Genomic DNA, 18,717 nt, shown 5'->3' on the forward strand with positions numbered 1-18,717 from the left:
TGATGCCCTCTTGCAACACCTACCATCCTACTTGGGCTTCTCTTACCTTGGGCGTGGGGTATCTCTTCACGGCTGCTCCAGCAAAGCACAGCTGCTGTTCCTTACCTTGGATGAGGGATATCTCCTCATCGCCACCCTTCCTGTCCTTCAATGTGTGAAAACACAAGGAGATATCTTGACAAAAGCTGAAAAACATTTCGGGGAATTGAAGTACACTTCTCTTCCTCTGCTCATTTCATATCAAGATGGGTTCAATAAACAATGGAAATCTGGGAAATTAATCTTACAGGGAAAGGGGTATTTTTGTATTTCCCCAGGTGGATCCAACGAACTCACATGGCTTCCTCTTCAGAAAATTTGACCCAAGGGGGCCCCCAGCATTCAAAATGGAGACAAAACAACAAAAACTCCAGGAGGAAGAAATTCCAATATGGGCCATGTAGGCTGGTTCAGCTGGTTCAGCTGGTGAAGAATCTGCCTGCAATGCAGAAAACCTGGGTTTGATCCCTGGGTTGGGAAGATCCTCTGGAGAAGAGAAAGGCTATCCACTCCTGTATTCTGGCCTGGAGAATTCCATGGACTCTAGAGTTCCTGGGGTCACAAAGAGTCAGACACGACTGAGCTCATGCCAGAGCAGCCCAAAAAGAATGTAGTGGAAAGTAAAAGCAAAGGCTTACTTGAGAAGTAACTGAATGTCGAATGCATTTCCCAAATTATACACAGGTTGACTGACAGAGGGTGGAAGTACTTTGGGACTTGAGGTGCTTCAGCAAACCTCTGCAAAGATCATTAGCTGACCACTGCTGTATTAGTGACATAGGGATGAACCCTAAGGAGACAAGCTGAAAAGTCATGTTAAAAATATAATTTAAAAACCTAAGTAGAAAGGAGCTACACACAAAATGGGAAAATATAGTGAATATGACTCAAAAAACAGAAAATCTAAATAGAGATAGAATCTACAGAAAAGAAACTAATTCTAGATTTGAAAAAGTACAGTAACTGAAAAGTAAAGAAGGGGCAGTGGAACACTTGAAAAGACAGAAGAAAACAGCCAGTGTACTTGAAGAGAGATCAATAGACATCATCTAATCAAAGAATAAAGAGAAAATAAGATTGAAGAAAAAAAGCAACTCAAAGACCTGTAGGATAATGTCAGGCCTATCAATGTACTTGTAATAGCTCCAGGAGGAATGGAGAAACACAAAGGGAAAATGTTTATCGAAGAAATAATGACCAGAAACTCCCCAATTTGATGAAAAGCCTTAATCTGTAGGTTGAGAAACTCAATAACCACCAAGTAGACTAAACATGAAGAGATCCACACATAGACCCATGATGCTAAAAGCTCCAGAAAGCCAAGACAGTCTTGAAGCAGCAAGATAAAAATGACTCATCATGTATGGGGAGCAATACAAGTAAGGGCTGACTTCTCCTACAAATATGGAGTCTAGAAAGTAGTGGAAGAACAATGCAAAGTGCTAATGGAAAAAATGACCCCAAAATCCTGTTAGTCAAGAATTTTCTGTCTAGCAAGACCATTTTTCAAAATGAAGGCAGAATAAAGATCTTCCCAGGTAAACAAAATAGACCACCCTATAAGAAATCCTAAAGGCTGTTTCAGGCTGAAAGGGAATGATGATAGCAGATATGACTCAACTCACCTCAACAGGAAGGAATGAAGAGCACTGAAAATGTTAAATATGTGAGTAAACATAAAAGAATGCTTATTGCTTCCTCCTAATTTCTTTAAAAACAAAGACTTTCTGAAGCAACAATTATAATGCTTTATTTTGTGGAGTTGTTGCATGGATAGATGTAATATGTATAACAATACTAGCATTAAAATGAGAGGGAAAATGGAAAATATAACAGAGAAAATTTGCTATACTATTCTTACGATTGTTACTGTGATTATTATGAAGCAGACTGTAATGAGTTAAAGATATGTATTGTAATATTTAGATGAACTATTAAGAAAATAAATTTTAAAATAAAGTAAATCTTTTGTATTTATGTGTTGTCTGTTGTGATTTCTCCATTTTCATTTCTAATTTTATTGATTTGATTCTTCTCCCTTTTTTTCTTGATGAATCTGGCTAATGGTTTGTCTATTTTATTTATCTTCTCAAAGAACCAGCTTTTAGTTTGTTGATTTTTGCTATGGTCTCCTTCATTTCTTTTTAATTTATTTCTGCTCTGATTTTTATGATTTCTTTCCTTCTACTAACTTCAGGGTTCTTCTTTTCTTCTTCTTCTAGTTGCTTTAGCTGTAAAGGTAGGTTATTTACTTGATGTTTCTCTTGTTTCTTGAGGTTCCGAATGGGAGAAAATAATAGCAAATGAAGAAAGCGACAAAGAATTCATCCCCAAAATATACAAGCAGCTCATGCAGCTCAATACCAGAAAAATAAATGGCACAATCAAAAAATGGGCCAAAGAACTAAACAGACATTTCTCCAAAGAAGACATACAGATGGCTAACAAACACATGAAAAGATGCTCAACATCACTCATTATCAGAGAAATGCAAATCAAAACCACAATGAAGTACGATCTCATGCCAGCCAGAATGGCTGCCACCACGACGTCTACAAACCATAAATGCTGGAGAGGGTTTGGAGAAGAGGGAACCCTCTTACACTGTTGGTGGGAATGCAAACAAGTACAGCCACAATGGAGAACAGTGTGGGGATTCCTTAAAAACCTGGAAATAGAACTGCCATACAACCCAGCAATCCCATTGCTGGGCATACACACTGAGGAAGCCAGAATTGAAAGAGACATGTGTACCCCAATGTTCATTGCAGCACTGTTTACAATAGCCAGGACATGGAAGCAACCTAGAAGTCCATTGGCAGATGAATGGATAAGGAAGTTGTGGTACATACACAATGGAACATTACTCAGCTATGAAAAATAATGTATTGGAATCAGTTCTAATGATGTAGATGAAACTGGAGCTTATTATACAGAGTGAAGTAAGTCAGAATGAGAAATACCAATACAGTATATAAACATATCTATATGGAATTTAGAAAGACAGTAACAATGACCCTATATGCAAGACAGCAAGAGAGATACAGATGTAAAGAACAGACTTTGGGGCTCTGTGGGAGAAGGCAAGGGTGGGACGATATGAGAGAATAGCATTGAAACAAGTATATTACCATGTATAAAATGGATGACTGGTGCAGATTCAAAGCATTATGCAGGAAACTCAAAGCTGGTGCTCTGGGACAACCCAGAGGGATGGGGTGGGGAGGCAGGTGGGAGGGGTTCAAGATGGTGGGACACATGTACACCCATGGCTGATTCATGTCAGCGTATGGCAAAAAGCACCACAATATTGTAAAGTAATTAGCCTCCAATTAAAATAAATAAAGTAATTAAAAAAAAAACAGGCAAATTATTAATAGAGCTTCCCTGGTGACTCAGACAGTAAAGAATCTGTCTTTAATGCAGGAAACTGGGGTCTGATCCCTGGATTGGGAAGATTCCCTCAAGAAAGGAATGGCAAACCACTCCAGTATTCTTGCCTGGAGAATTTCAAGGACAGAGGAACCTGGCAGGCTACAGTCCATGGGGGTCTCAAAGAGTCAGACTAACATTTTTCACTGTTTTTCTAAACTGTTATTAGAGGAAAGAGCAAGATCCAACTAAATACCATCTATAAATATTTAAAAACCCAAATAGTTTCAAGGTAAAAGGATGAAAGAGCAAACAATAATTATTAAAGAACTGGAATGGCTATATTAATATAAAAAAATAGGCTTTCAGAGAAGAAATACTACTAGAGACAAATGGAAACATTTCATACTGGTAAAATTTTCAATACATCAGGATGAAGTAACAATTATAAGTGTATACATACCTAACACCAGAGCACCAAAACACTTGTAGCAAAGATGACAGAATTGAAAGATAGGTAGCAATTCAATACTATAGTGGTTGAAAATTTCAATATTCCTCTGTCAGTAACTGATAGAACTAGACAGAATATTCAAGACTTAAAAACACAAGCAAGCAACTAGATGTAAATGACACAGAATGCTCCATCCAACAACAGAATAAACATTCTTTTCAAGTGCACAGGGAAGTCTCTCCATATTAACTATATTATTGGAAACAAAATGAGTCAAACTATTTTGACTGCAACAAAATTAAATAAGAAACCAGCAACAGAAGGTAATTTGAAATTTCCCAAATATTTTGAATTTCACAATATCCTTTTGAAAAAACATGAGTCAAAGGTGGACATCACAGGTAAATTAGAAAATGTGCTGAATTGGATTTAAATGAAAACCTAACATATCAAAACCTAACATAATCAGCTTGAAGGATAGCCTTTAGGTGGTCTTATAGGGTGGTCTATTTTTATTTGGGAAGATCTTTATTCTGCCTTCATTTTGAAAGATGATCTTGCTAGATAGAAAATTCTTGATTAACAGCCTTTATTGGTCATTTTTTTCTATTAGAACTTTGGATATCTTCTTCCATTACTAACAGACTCCATATTTGTGTGAGAAGTCAGCCCTTACTTGTATTGTTCCCCATACATGATGAGTCATTTTTATCTTGCTGCTTCAAGACTGTCTTGGCTTTCTGGAGCTTTTAGCATCAGGGGTCTATGTGTGGATCTCTTCATGTTTAGTCTACTTGGTGGTTATTGAGTTTCTCAAACCTACAGATTAAGGCTTTTCATCAAATTGGGGAGTTTCTGGTCATTATTTCTTCAATAAACATTTTCCCTGTGTGTTTCTACATTCTTCCTGGGACTGCTATTAGAAATACAATTGGTAGGCTTGACATTTTTCTACAGATCTTTGAAATGAAAACATAACATATTAACATATCAAACAATAACATATCAAAATATCAAATGATATGTAGCTAAAGCAGTACTTAGAGGGGTACTTACCACTTTAAATGCTTATATTAGACAGGAAAGAGATCTAAGATCAACAATCTAAGCTCCCACTTCAAGAAGCTAGATAAATAGGAGCATTTCAGACCTCAACTAAATAAAAGCAAAGAAACAATCATGACCAGAGAAGAAATAAGTGAAATAAAAATCAGAAAAACAATACAGAAAATCTGTGAAAACCAAAAGCTGGTTCACATAAATGATCAACAAAATTGGTAAACATTTGCTTACAATAACAAAAAGAAGAGAAAGAAAAAAACGAATAAACAAAATCAGGAATAAGAGGGAGAAAGTGAAAAGTGAAAGTGAAGTTGCTCAGTCGTGTCTGACTGTTTGTGACCCCATGGACAGAGGAGCCTGCACCAGGCTCCTCTGTCCATGGGGTTTTCTAGGCAAGAGTACTGGAATGTGTTGCCATTTCCTTCTGCAGGGAATCTTCGTGACCCAGGGATCGAACTCAGTTCTCCCACATTGTAGACGGACGCTTTACCATCTGAGCCACCAGGGAAGTCCTTAAGAGGCAGAATATCACTACAGACCCTACAGAAATAAAAATGATTCTAAGGGAATATTATGAACCACTTTATACAAACAAATTAGACAACTTAGATGAAATGGTTAATATATTGAAAGATACAAGTTACCAAAACTATCTCAAGAAAAAATAGAAATATCAATATACCTAAAATGCATAGAGATTAAATTGGAAATTGAAAATCTTTTTCAAAGAAAAGTCCAGGCCCAGATGACATCATTAGTAAATTTTATTAAACAGTGAAGACACAAACTAATCCTATACAAATATTTTCAGGAAAAAAAAAAGAGGAGGGAACACCTTCTGGTATCTTCTGTGAGGCCAGTGTTTAGTGTGATGTCAAAGTCAGACAAAGATAACACAAGAAAGAAAAGTATAAAACTATTTTTAAAGAACATAAATGCAGGATTCCTCAATAAAATATTAGCTAAGTAGAACCAGTAACATATATAAAAAATTATATACCATGACCAAATAGGATTTATCCCGTGAATGCAAGAATGATTTTACATCTGTAAATCAATGAATATAATATTTTATATTAATAGAAGGAAGGAAAAAATCTACACAATTTTCTCAATAGGCAGGAATAAGTCTTTTGACAAAATCTGATATCCATTTATGATAAAAAAACTCTCATCAAATTAAAATAGGAAGAAATATCTGCTACTTGAAAAAGGACGTGTATGAAAAATGTACAGCTAACATTATACTTAATTGTGGATAGCTGAAAGATTTCTCACTGAGATTGGGTGTAAGGCACTCTTACTACTTTTATTCAACATTTTACTGAATGCTGTATCCAGTGTGATAAAGCAACTAGAGAAAGCCTGCACACAGCAGCAAAGACCCAGTGCAGCCAAAAATAAAATAAATACATAAATTTTTTAAAAAGACACCATCAAAAAAATAAAAACACAAACCACGGACTAGGAGGAAATATTTGTAAATCACATACCAAAAGACATATTCAGAGTATATAACTGTTACAACTTAATAATAAAAAGACAAACTCAATTAAAAAATGGGCAGATTTGAATAGCTGTTTCATCAAAGACATGCAAATGGCTAGTAAGCACATGAAGAGATGAAAACATTTGGGAACAGTAAATTAAAGCTGCTGCTGCTGCTACTGCTACTGCTACTAAGTCACTTCAGTCGTGTCCGACTCTGTGTGATCCCATAGACGGCAGCCCACCAGGCTCAACAGTCCCTGGGATTCTCCAGGCAAGAACACTGGAGAGGGTTGCCATTTCCTTCTTCAGTGCAGGAAGGTGAAAAGTGAAAGAAGTTGCTCAGTCGTGTCTGACTCTTAGCAACCCCATGGACTGCAGCCTACCAGGCTCCTCCATCCATGGGATATTCCAGGCAAGAGTACTGGAGTGGGGTGCCATTGCCTTCTCCTAGTTACAGTGAAATATTATGACAGACCTATTAGACTGACTATTATCGAAAAGTCTGACAGCATGAAGGTTGGCAAGAAGATGGACAAACTGAAATCCTTATACAAAGCTCATGAGAACGTAAATTGTTACATCCAGTTTGGAAAAAGGTTGGCAGTTTCTTGACAAGTTATACATATACTTACTATCCTGTCCAGCATTTCCACTCCTCTGTGTCTACTCAGGAGAAATGTTCACAACTACTTGTGAACACTCACAGCAGCATTATTTTTGATAACCCAAATTTGGAAATCTATATTTGTTGATTTAATCAGCTAGGAAATGGATAAGCAAAATGTGGTATACCTGATAGCTTATGGTGAACAGTGTCGGATTTGTGATCTCTGAAGAAGATTTAGCTCCAGGACCAGGGACCAGGCTTAATCACTCAAGAGCTTTTGTGTAGCAGAGTTTTATTAAAGTATGAAAAGGGACAGAGAACGTTTCTGACATAGACATCAGAAAGGGGATGGAGAGTGTCCCACTTGTGAGTTTAAGCAAGGGAGTTATATACTTTTTTGATTGGTTATTACAATAAATCAAAAGAATGTCTCAAAGTTGTAAAAATTTTACCAGACCCACTCTCACAATTTACATTTTAAGGTAACAGAGTTAGAATTCAACAGTAGAAAGATTTTACCAGACCCACTCCCATAATACATATTTTAAGATAACAGGATTAGTCAGGTTTTCAGGAAGGAGAAACTGTCCTCAAGCAGGATACATTGTTGTTGTATAATACTTAGTACAGAATTTAAACTGAGTTGTAATAATCAGTTCAGGGCTTAAAGAAAAAAACGTTTTGTGTGACTAAGGAATGTAGAGTGAAAAAAAAAAAAAGACATTTGTCCTTTCCTCCTCCTTGAGAATTCCAGACCCCTTTCTCCTCCTCGAGGATCCAGGACTTCTTATCAACCTGCCTACAAATTGACTCTCTCATACCCATAAATGGTATTTTTTGTGTGTACCTGTTCAGTCATGTCTGACTTTTTGCGACCCTAGGCGCTGTAGCTCGCCAGGCTCTTCTGTCCATAGGCTTTTACAGGCAAGAATGCTGGAGCGGGTTGCTGTTTCCTTCTCCAGGATCTTCTCAACCCGGGGATTGAACTAGCGTCTCCAGCACTGCAGGCAGATTCTTTACCACTAGAGCCACCTGGGAACGTCCACAATGGTACACCACTTAGCAAGAAAAAGAGATCAAGCTTAGTACAGGACACAATGTGAATGACTCTCAAAACTATTATATTAAGTAAAAGAAATCAGACACAAAAGACTATTTATTGTGTGATTTCATTTATATAAAATTTCTAAAAAAGGGAAAACTATAGAGATGGTTGCCTTGGGCTGGGAGACAGGGTTGACTGTGTAGAGCATGAGGGTACCTTTTTGTTGTAAGAGGCATGTTCTAAAACTGCACTGTGGTGACTATTCCATTATAGTATACATTTACCAAAAAAATCACTGAACTGTACACTTAAAATGGGTGAATTTTATGGGATTCAATTTATACTTCAATAAACTTGTTAAAAGTCACATGGCAAAATACATAATCATATAAGAAGGATAATAATTCAATCTGTCACAGTAAACATACATAGTTTCTTCAAATAAATAAAATTTGCTGGTGAGTTTCTTGGTGCAGTCAAACTTGAATTGCTGGCTTCTACAGCTCGTACCTAATATTGACTTCAACCAAGCTCGACATCCACCTTGTTGGAGTTCCACTGCATTCCTGGCAGTTAGCATAGGACATTGTGCTGCTGTGCTGTCCTTAGTCACTCGGATTTCCAACTCTTTGCAACCTCATGGACTGTGTAGCCCAGCAGGCTCCTCTGTTCATGGGGATTCTCTGGGCAAGAATACTGGAGTGGGTTACCATGCCTTCCTCTAGGGGATCTTCCCAACCCAGGATTGAACCCAGTCTCCCACATTGCAGGTAGATTCTTTACCATCAGAGTCACCAGAGAAGCCCAAGAATCCTGGAGTGGGTAGCCTATCCCTTCTCCAGGGGGTCTTCCCAACCCAGGAATTGAACCAGGGTCTCCTGCATTGCAGGTGGATTCTTTACCAGCTGAGCTACCAGAGAAGCTGAGCACAGGACATATAATAGGTGCTTAATACATATTTTTTGAATCGTATGTAATAAGGATGTCTTGAAACTCTCATTTTTAGTATCCACTATGCAGCCAAAACCTCACTGCATTTTTTAATAGTATCTAAAGTTGCCTTGTAATTTTAGAAAATTGTCAATTTTTTTTTGGTTTGATGCTTTCATATTGTTGCCAAGGAAAATATATCTGTAACTCAAATCATCCTGGAATGCGAAGTCAAGTGGGCCTTAGGAAGCATCACTATGAACAAAGCTAGTGGAGGTGATGGAATTCCAGTTGAGCTATTTCAGATCCTAAAAGATAATGCTGTGAAAGTGCTGCACTCAATATGCCAGAAAATTGGGAATACTCAGCAGTAGCCATAGGACTGGAAAAAAGATCAGTTTTCATTCCAATCCCAAAGAAAGGCAATGCCAAAGAATGCTCAAACTACTGCACAATTGCACTCATCTCACACACTAGTAAAGTAATGCTCAAGATTCTCCAAGCCAGGCTTCAGCAATACATGAACCACAAACTTCCAGATGTTCAAGCTGGGTTTAGAAAAGGCAGAGAAACCAGAGATCAAATTGCCAATATCCGTTGGATCATCAAAAAAGCTAGAGAGTTCCAGAAAAACATCTACTTTTGCTTTATTGACTATGCCAAAGCCTTTGACTGTGTGGATCACAAGAAACTGTGGAAAATTCTGAAAGAGATGGGAATACCAGACCACCTGACCTGTCTCTTGAGAAATCTGTATGCATGTCAGGAAGCAACAGTTAGAACTGGACTTGGAACAACCTACTGGTTCCAAATAGGAAAAGGAGTACATCAAGGCTGTATATTGTCACTCTGCTTATTTAACTTATATGCAGAGTACATCATGAGAAATGCTGGACTGGAAGAAGCACAAGCTGGGATCAAGATTGCCGGGATAAATATCAATAACCTCAGATATGCAGATGACACCACCTCTATGGCAGAAAATGAAGAAGAACTAAAGAGCCTCTTGATGAAAGTGAAAGAGGAGAGTGAAAAAGTTGGCTTAAAATGGAACACTCAGAAAACTAAGATCATGGCATCAGGTCCCGTCACTTCATGGCTAATAGATGGGGAAAGAGTGGAAACAGTGACAGATTTTATTTTGGGGGGCTCCAAAATCACTGCAACCATGGAATTAAAAGATGCTTGCTCCTTGGATAAAAAGTTATGACCAACCTAGAAAGCATATTAAAAAGCCGAGACATTACTTTGCTGACAAAGGTCCATCTAGTCAAAGCTATGGTTTTCCCAGTAGTCATGTATGGATATGAGAGTTGTACTTAAAGAAAGCCGAAGGCTGAAGATTTGATGCTTTTGAACAGTGGTGTTGGAGAGAGTCCCTTGGACAGCAAGAAGATCCAACTAGTCCATCCTAAAGGAAATCAACCCTGAATTTTCATTGGAAAGACTTATGGTGAAGTTGAAGCTCCAAAACTTTGGCCACCTGAGGCAAAGAACTGACTTATTTGAAAAGACTTTGATGCTGGGTAAGATTGAAGGTGGGAGAAGAAGGGGATAACAGAGGGTGAGATGGTTGGATGGCATCACCCCTCAATGGACATGAATGTGGGTAAACTCCAGGAGTTGGTGATGGACAGGGAAGCCTGGTGTGCTGCAGTCCATGGGGTCGCAAAGAGTTGGACACGACTGAGCAACTGAACTGAACTAATGGACCACTAACACTATAGGCTCTTATGAAATCCTGCAGTTTTTCTCAGCAACCCAGGAACTATCTCACGTGTAGACTCAAGTGCGCTTTGCCCTCCTGACATTGTCACTGCTGTTCTGGATAGAGTAGTTTCCTTGTTTGTAGCTATTCTTACACTTGCAGGTATGGCAGATAGTTCTTCTCATCCGGCCCTCTGCCGTTTGATACAAAGCTGTATCATCAAACAACTGGCAGAGGACTGTGTCTGTCTGTACGGCTCCAGCACTGGGCCTTGGCCATGCCAGTTGTGCCCAGGAGGCTGCATCCAGATCTCAGCACATCAAAGATTTGGGGTGCCCCTCCTATGGTACTAGAGAAGATGCCTTCCTATCTTTTGGGTTGCATTGTGTTAGAAGTGTCCTGAGATGGTGCTGCTGAGCCCCCAAAGTGTTAGAGAGTTTAGAGATTTTTGTCTTATGTGTATGTGTTTTCAGTCATGTCAAGCTTTTTGTGACCCCTGGACTGGAGCCCACCAGGCTCCTCTATCCGCGGAAATTTTCAGGCAAGAATACTGGAGTTGGTTGCCATGCCCTCCTCCAGGGCATCTTCCCAACCCAGGGATCGAACTTGCTTGCCTTTCATCTCCTGCATTGGCGGTGGATTCTTTATCACCGAGCTACCTGGGAAGCCCGAAGAGTCTTAGTTCTACTCATAGTCTTCCTTCTCCTTATGGTTCAGACCTGCACCAAAGGAATGGTGTTGGGAACTGAGGTTCTTAGTCTGGATTTGTGGGTCTCAGAATCCCTGCTCTCCTCTGACTCATGGGGTCAGTCTTGTTCTTTAGGACTCCCTGAAAAGGGTACTCCCTCAATCTGACAAACATATGCAGGTATACCTAAAAACACAGTGATGGATGATGGCTTAGCAGTGAGCTTTACTACATTTCAACATTTACCATTATTATTAAGAAGTCCCTGGTACAGCACATTGAATAATGGACATTTTTGAAAACTCTTGGGTCTAGTCTTTAAAAAATCTTGTTAATATTATCTTTATTTCCATAGCAGAAGCTTAAAATATAAAATTAGTTGATTACATATTATTCACAAATTTGATAGTGGAAGAATTTCTTCTCTTTTTCTGGATTATGGCTGCTTGAGCAAGATGATAAATAGAACATAAATGGTAAATGTCAGAGCGAGGAGTAGATTTTGCATAATCACTGTGACTCTAAGCATGATCTCCTTCAGAAATTGGCCTGTGGCATATGTTGAATATCTGCTGTGTTACAGACTGTTAATTGCTTCCCCAAATCTATTATCTGTTTATTTCTTTGTAACCAAATCCTTGCAATGGGCCCAGCTGAAAATATTATCCCCTTCACAGATTGGTGTGGCCAGTGAGATATTAGTGGAAGAAGAACTCTTAAAAGTGAGGGGAAAAGCATTCTTTCCGCTCTTTCTTCATGCGAATGTGATAGCTGGAATTAGAAGCCATGTGTTAGGTGGTTTGAGAGGAAAGATGCAACGAACCTGCCTTCTAAAGACTTTGAGGAGTCACTGTGGAGGCTCTAGCCTGCCCGCATATGTCTTCTTTTAGGTTTAAGGGATAAACAGCATTCTATATTATTTGAGACAGTCTCTGTTTTTTTCTTTTTTTCCTGGAATACACAGCTGAGGGTTGTTCCTACAGAATGCATTTGCTAAGCACAAGAGGAAGATGAACTGTCCCCACTATCAGAAGAATAAAGCACCTGACTATTAGCTATTGATTCAGGAATGGTTCATTATGAAACAACATCTCAGAGGGCAGCTGTTACAGCATCCCGTTTATCTGAAGCATTTCATATATTAGTTAAAAATAAATGATTAAATTTATGAATCATAGAGTCATAAATGGCTCTGAAATGAAGCTGGGCTAAATACCAAACTTCTGAGACTGAAGTTAGAGAGGATAATTCTGTTTCCCATGCTGTGCCTCCTGGGAACTTTGTTATGAACAATGTTGAATAAACCCCATTTCAAATCCATAAAAAGAATCTCATATTGCTGTATGTCAATTTCCTTACTTCTTCTGCCTCTTAGTGAGGGCTGTTTATTTGTTAAAAATAATACGTCAATAATATAAGAAATTTAGACAGTAATAGGATACAAGGTATCCTTAAACACTAAAACCTCCATTTATTCCGTTCCATAGGGCTTCCCTGATAGCTCAGTTGGTAAAGAATCTGCCTACATTGCAGGAAACCCTGGTTTGATTCCTGGGTCGAGAAGATCCCCTGGAGAAGGGATAGGCTACCCACTCCAGTATTCTTGGGCTTCCCCTGTGGCTCAGCTGGTAAAGAATCTGCCTGCAATGCAGGAGACCTGGGTCCAATCCCTGGGTTGGGAAGATCCCCTGGAGAAGGAAAAGGCTACCCACTCCAGTATTCTGGCCTGGAGAATTCCATGGAGAGTCCATGGAAAGGACTGAGTGACTTTCACTTTCACTTTCATAGATGAAATGGAGGAGTTTAAATTCTTAACTAAGAATTTTTTCACTTGTACTGCGGTATAATCAACAAATGAAATTGTTAGCTATTGAAAGTGTACAACATGATGCTTTGATAAACACATGCATTGTGAAAGGATTTCTTCATGGAGTTAATGTATTTGCCTCACGTATTTATTTACACTTTTAATGTTTACTTTTACTTATTAGTTGTTTGTTTGTTTTGTTTTGTTTTCCTGAGATGTACTCGATTTACAATATTATATTAGTTGTGGGGGCTCGACTTCCTGGTACAGGGCCTGGGGAGCCTGAGACAGGGCTCAAACTCCTCTCACCTTAGGGATGAACTTTGAAATTACAATTATTCTCCTGCTTGTGGGTCACCTACTTGGGATTTTGGATCTTGACTAAGCTCCTAGCATCTTGTGGTGGTTCTTTCTTTGTATCTTTAGTTTAGATCTTTTCTGCTGGATTCTGGTCTTTCTCATCAGTAGTTGCTTTGTAAATAGTTGTAGTTTTGGTGTGTCCATGGGAGGAGGTTGAGCTCAGCATCTTCCTACTCCACCATCTTGGTCAAGCTCCACCTATACCCCTCCCCCAGCCTTTTTTAAATTTCTCTGGTTTCTACTTTCTCAGCAAATTTCAGTTATGCAAAACAGCATCATCAACTAGCTATCACATTATATATTAAATCCTCAGATCTTATTCAAAGAAACTTTTGTACCTGCCTAGTATATTTTAGTCTATTTTTAAATGATTGTTTAAATAATAAACAATTATTATTCCTACCAGATAATTAATCCCCAGAAGACAGGAGTTATATCTTAAATGTGTAGCCCAGGACATTTGCCTTTAATAATGACAATCATAATATGTCAAAAATAAGTTAAAATACAATGGAAATTAAAACCCTCATAGTAATACCATAGGATATTTCGAGATTCAGATATTGTAGGGGTTGGAATATTGATCCATTTATTTGAGTTTGGGTGCTCTGGCAACTTAAATTGTTCTCATTCTACCCGACAGGTTTCTTTTGCCTCTGCAAATTTACATAGGAGTGGAGGAGTCTCTTAGGAGAAGATGGGCTGGTACTCTGACCACTTCCTCTCCAACTGAGGTTCATATATGTAAAATCATACCTGTTGTAAGGGGGTGGCTCCAACTGAAGCTGGTTGCTGAAGAGGACAATGGGACTCCTAAGAATAAATTTTATGCAGTGTAAAGGTGAGTCTGCAACAGGAATGGGGTTCAATATCTAGATTTAAATTATTATGAGGGGGTGATGGCTCTGGATAAAGAGTATGTACAAACATAAAATTCATCCTTGCACAGTGTATTAGTTTCCTAGAGCTGCTGTGACAAATTCTTGCCTGGAGAATCCCAGGGACAGGGGAGCCTGGTGGGCTGCCGTCTATGGGGTTGCACAGAGTTGGGCACGACTGAAGTGACTTAGCAGCAGCAGCAGCAGCTGTGACAAATTACTACAAACCTGGTGGCTTAGAACAACAGAAATTTATTCTTTCACAGCTCAGGAGGCCAGGATTCTGAAATCAAAGTGTTGGCAGGATGCTGCAAGGAGAATCCTCTCTTTCTTCATTCAGCATCTGATGGCTGTTTAGCTCCAGTCTCTACCTCTGTCTTCACATAGTCTTTTTCCTAATGTTTTTGGCTCTGTTTCTCCTTTTCTTTTTTTCAAAGAACCAGTCATTGGCTTTAAGACTGATCGAACCCCGGATGATATTGTCTCAAGATCCTTAACTTAAGCAAGTCTGCAAAGACCCTTTTCCTGAATAAGTTCTCATACACAGGTTCCAGGTGATTTATCTTTGTGAGGGCTGCTATTCAACACACCAAGTCCACTCTATGGCTCCCATCAATTTATGTATTTTGTATTTTATCATTTACAACATACACTCACTCCATACCAGTATCCCCCAAAGTCTCAACAGCACCAACTCTTAGTCCAAAATCTCATGTGCTGCTGCTGCTAAGTCACTTCACTCATGTCCGACTCTGTATGACCCCATAGACGGCAGCCCACCAGGCTCCCTGTCCCTGGGATTCTCCAGGCAAGAACACTGGAGTGGGTTGCCATTTCCCTCTCCAGTGCATGAAGGTGAAAAGTCAAAGTGAAGTTGCTCGGTCGTGTCTGACTCTTAGCGACCCCACGGACTGCAGCCCACCAGGCTCCTCTGTCCATGGGATTTTCCAGGCAAGAGTACTGGAGTGGGGTGCCATTGCCTTCTCCGAAAATCTAATATAAATATTATCAATTTGAAGGGCCCAAATCTCATCTTCTAAATCATCTAAATCAAGGATGGGTGGCACTCTGGATATCATTTATCCTGGGGCAGATGTGGTCTGAAAACCTAGAAAACAAGTTATTTGCTTCCAAAATGGAATGGTGAGACAAGTTTAGTGTAGATAGCTACATAACAGAAGGGAGCAATTGGAAAAGATAGAGGTCACAAGTACCAAGCAACTCTGAAATCTGGCAGGGCCAACTGCATTAGGTTTCAAAACTTGAGAATAGTACTAGGAAGCTCAAGGTCTTCCCTCTGTACCTACACCATTATCCTCTGCACCCTTAATTGCAGCTTCCTGTGCCCTATGACCTCGGCAATGGCTCCATTGTCTTTGACCTCTGGGTCCATGGCAGTCCCACTATCTGAGTCTTTCTTCTTCTTCTTTCTTTTAAGAGTAGCTCATGCTTGCAGCTGAGTGGCTCTGTGTTTCCATTTACTTCCTGTAGGATTTTGGGAGCAGATCACCTTCTTCCCTTTTGTCCAGTCCCCACCCTTATCAGTTCAAATTGGCAATGCTTGTCCTAGTATAATATTATCAAAACCCTTGCGGGCCTCCTATGTCTGTCAAGAGGGTTCATACCATCAGGCGAGAGAGTTCTTCACAGATCCTTCCTGGATAACCTCATCCTTATTTTTGGCTTCTACTGAGATGGTTGATTGGGAAATGAGTCACACGCCTAAAATCTCTTCAACAAAAGGCTGTCCGGCTACACTCAGCTTTTTCTCCAGAGCAGACTTCCTTAACAGTGAGTTTCCTAATTTTAGCATCCTTTGCAATATGGATAGTCTGAAAATCTCTCAAATCATCAAGTACTGGTTTCTTTTTACTTAACAGTTCCTCCCTCAAATTATTTTTTTCTTCTTGCATTTTACTATAAGCAGCAGAGACAAACAAACAAACCAAAAAAACCCCAAACCAAAAAAGCCAAAAACCTAGCAATATCTTAAATGCTTTGCTTGGAAATGTCCTTATCTAAATACTCGAGTCCATTTCTTATACATTCTGCTTTTCCAAGATCACCCAAGTACTGCTACTTTTCAGTACATTTCCATCGCTCAGTCGTGTCCGACTCTTTGCGACCCCATGAATCGCAGCACACCAGGCCTCCCTGTTCATCACCATCTCCTGGAGTTCACTCAGACTCACGTCCATCGAGTCAGTGATGCCATCCAGCCATCTCATCCTCGGTCGTCCACTTCTCCGCCTGCCCCAAATCCCTCCCAGCATCAGAGTCTTTTCCAGTAAGGCAACACTTCGCAGGAGGTGGCCAAAACACTGGAACTTAAGCTTTAAGCACCATTCCTTGAAAAGAAATCCCAGGGCTGATCTCCTTCAGAATGGACTGGTTGGATCTCCTTGCAGTCCAAGGGACTCTCAAGAGTCTTCTCCAACACCACAGTTCAAAAGCATCAATTCTTCGGCGCTCAGCCATCTTCACAGTCCAGCTCTCACATCCATACATGACCACAGGAAAAACCATAGCCTTGACTAGACAGACCTTAGTCAGCAAAGTAATGTCTCTGCTTTTGATAATGCTGTCTAGGTTGGTCATAAATTTTCTTCCAAGGAGTAAGTGTCTTTTAAATTCATGGCTGCAGTCACCATCTGCAGTGATTTTGGAGCCCCCCAAAATAAAGTCTGACACTGTTTCCACGGTTTCCCATCTATTTCCCATGGAGTGATGGGACCAGATGCCATGATCTTCGTTTTCTAAATGTTGACCTTTAAGCCAACTTTTTCACTCTCTTCTTTCACTTTCATCAAGAGGCATTTTAGTTCCTTTTCACTTTCTGCTATAAGGGTGGTGTCATCTGTGTATCTGAGGTTATTGATATTTCTCCCGGCAATCTTGATTCCAGCTTGTGTTTCTTCCAGTCCAGCATTTCTTATGATGTACTCTGCATATAAGTTAAATAAGCAGGGTGACAATATCCAGCCTTGACGTACTCCTTTTCCTATTTGGAACCAATCTGTTGTTCCATGTCCAGTTCTATCTGTTGCTTCCTAACATGCATACAGATTTCTCAAGAGACAGGTCAGGTGGTCTGGTATTCCCATCTCTCTCAGAATTTTCCACAGTTTATTGTGATCCACATAGTCAAAGGCTTTGGCATAGTCAATAAAGCAGAAATAGATGTTTTTCTGGAACTCTCTTGCTTTTTCCATGATCCAGTGGATGTTGGCAACTTGATCTCTGGTTCCTGTGCCTTTTCTAATACCAGCTTGAACATCTGGAAGTTCACGGTTTATGTATTGCTGAAGCCTGGCCTGGAGAATTTTGAGCGTCACTTTACTAGCCTGTGAGATGAGTGCAATTGTGTGGTAGTTTGAACATTCTTTGCATTGCTTTTCTTTGGAATTGGAATGAAAACGGACCTTTTCCAGTCCTGTGGCGACTGCTGAGTTTTCCCAATATGCTGGCATATTGAGTGCAGCACTTTCATAGCATCATCTTTCAGGATTTGAACTAGCTCAACTGGAATTCCATCACCTCCACTAGCTTTGTTCATAGTGATGCTTTCTAAGGCCCATTTGACTTCACATTCCAGGATGTCTGGCTCTAGATTAGTGATCACACCATTGTGATTATCTTCGTCATGAAGCTCTTTTTTTATACAGTTCTGTGTATTCTTGCCACCTCTTCTTAATATCTTCTGCTTCTGTTAGGTCCATACCATTTCTGTCCTTTATTGAGACCATCTTTGCATGAAATGTTCCCTTGGTATCTCTGATTTCCTTGAAGAGATCTCTAGTCTTTCCCATTCTGTTGTTTTCTTCTATTTCTTTGCATTGATCACTGGAGAAGGCTTTCTTATGTCTTCTTGCTATTCTTTGGAACTCTGCATTCAGATGCTTATATCTTTCCTTTTCTCCTTTGCTTTTCACCTCTCTTCTTTTCACAGCTATTTGTAAGGCCTCCCCAGACAGCCATTTTGCTTTTTTGCATTTCTTTTCCACGGGGATGGTCTTGATCCCTCTCTCCTGTACAATGTCACGAACCTCATTCCATAGTTCATCAGGTACTCTATCTATCACATTTAGGCCCTTAAATCTATTTCTCACTTCCACTGTATAATCATAAGGGATTTTATTTAGGTCATACCTGAATGGTCTAGTGGTTTTTCCTACTTTCAATTTCAGTCTGAATTTGGTAATGAGGAGTTCATGATCCGAGCCACAGTCAGCTCCCAGTCTTGTTTTTGTTGACTGTATAGAGGTTCTCCATCTTT

The sequence above is a fragment of the Capricornis sumatraensis genome, chromosome 4, assembly GCF_032405125.1.
Source record: "Capricornis sumatraensis isolate serow.1 chromosome 4, serow.2, whole genome shotgun sequence".
Classification (NCBI taxonomy): Eukaryota; Metazoa; Chordata; class Mammalia; order Artiodactyla; family Bovidae; genus Capricornis; species Capricornis sumatraensis.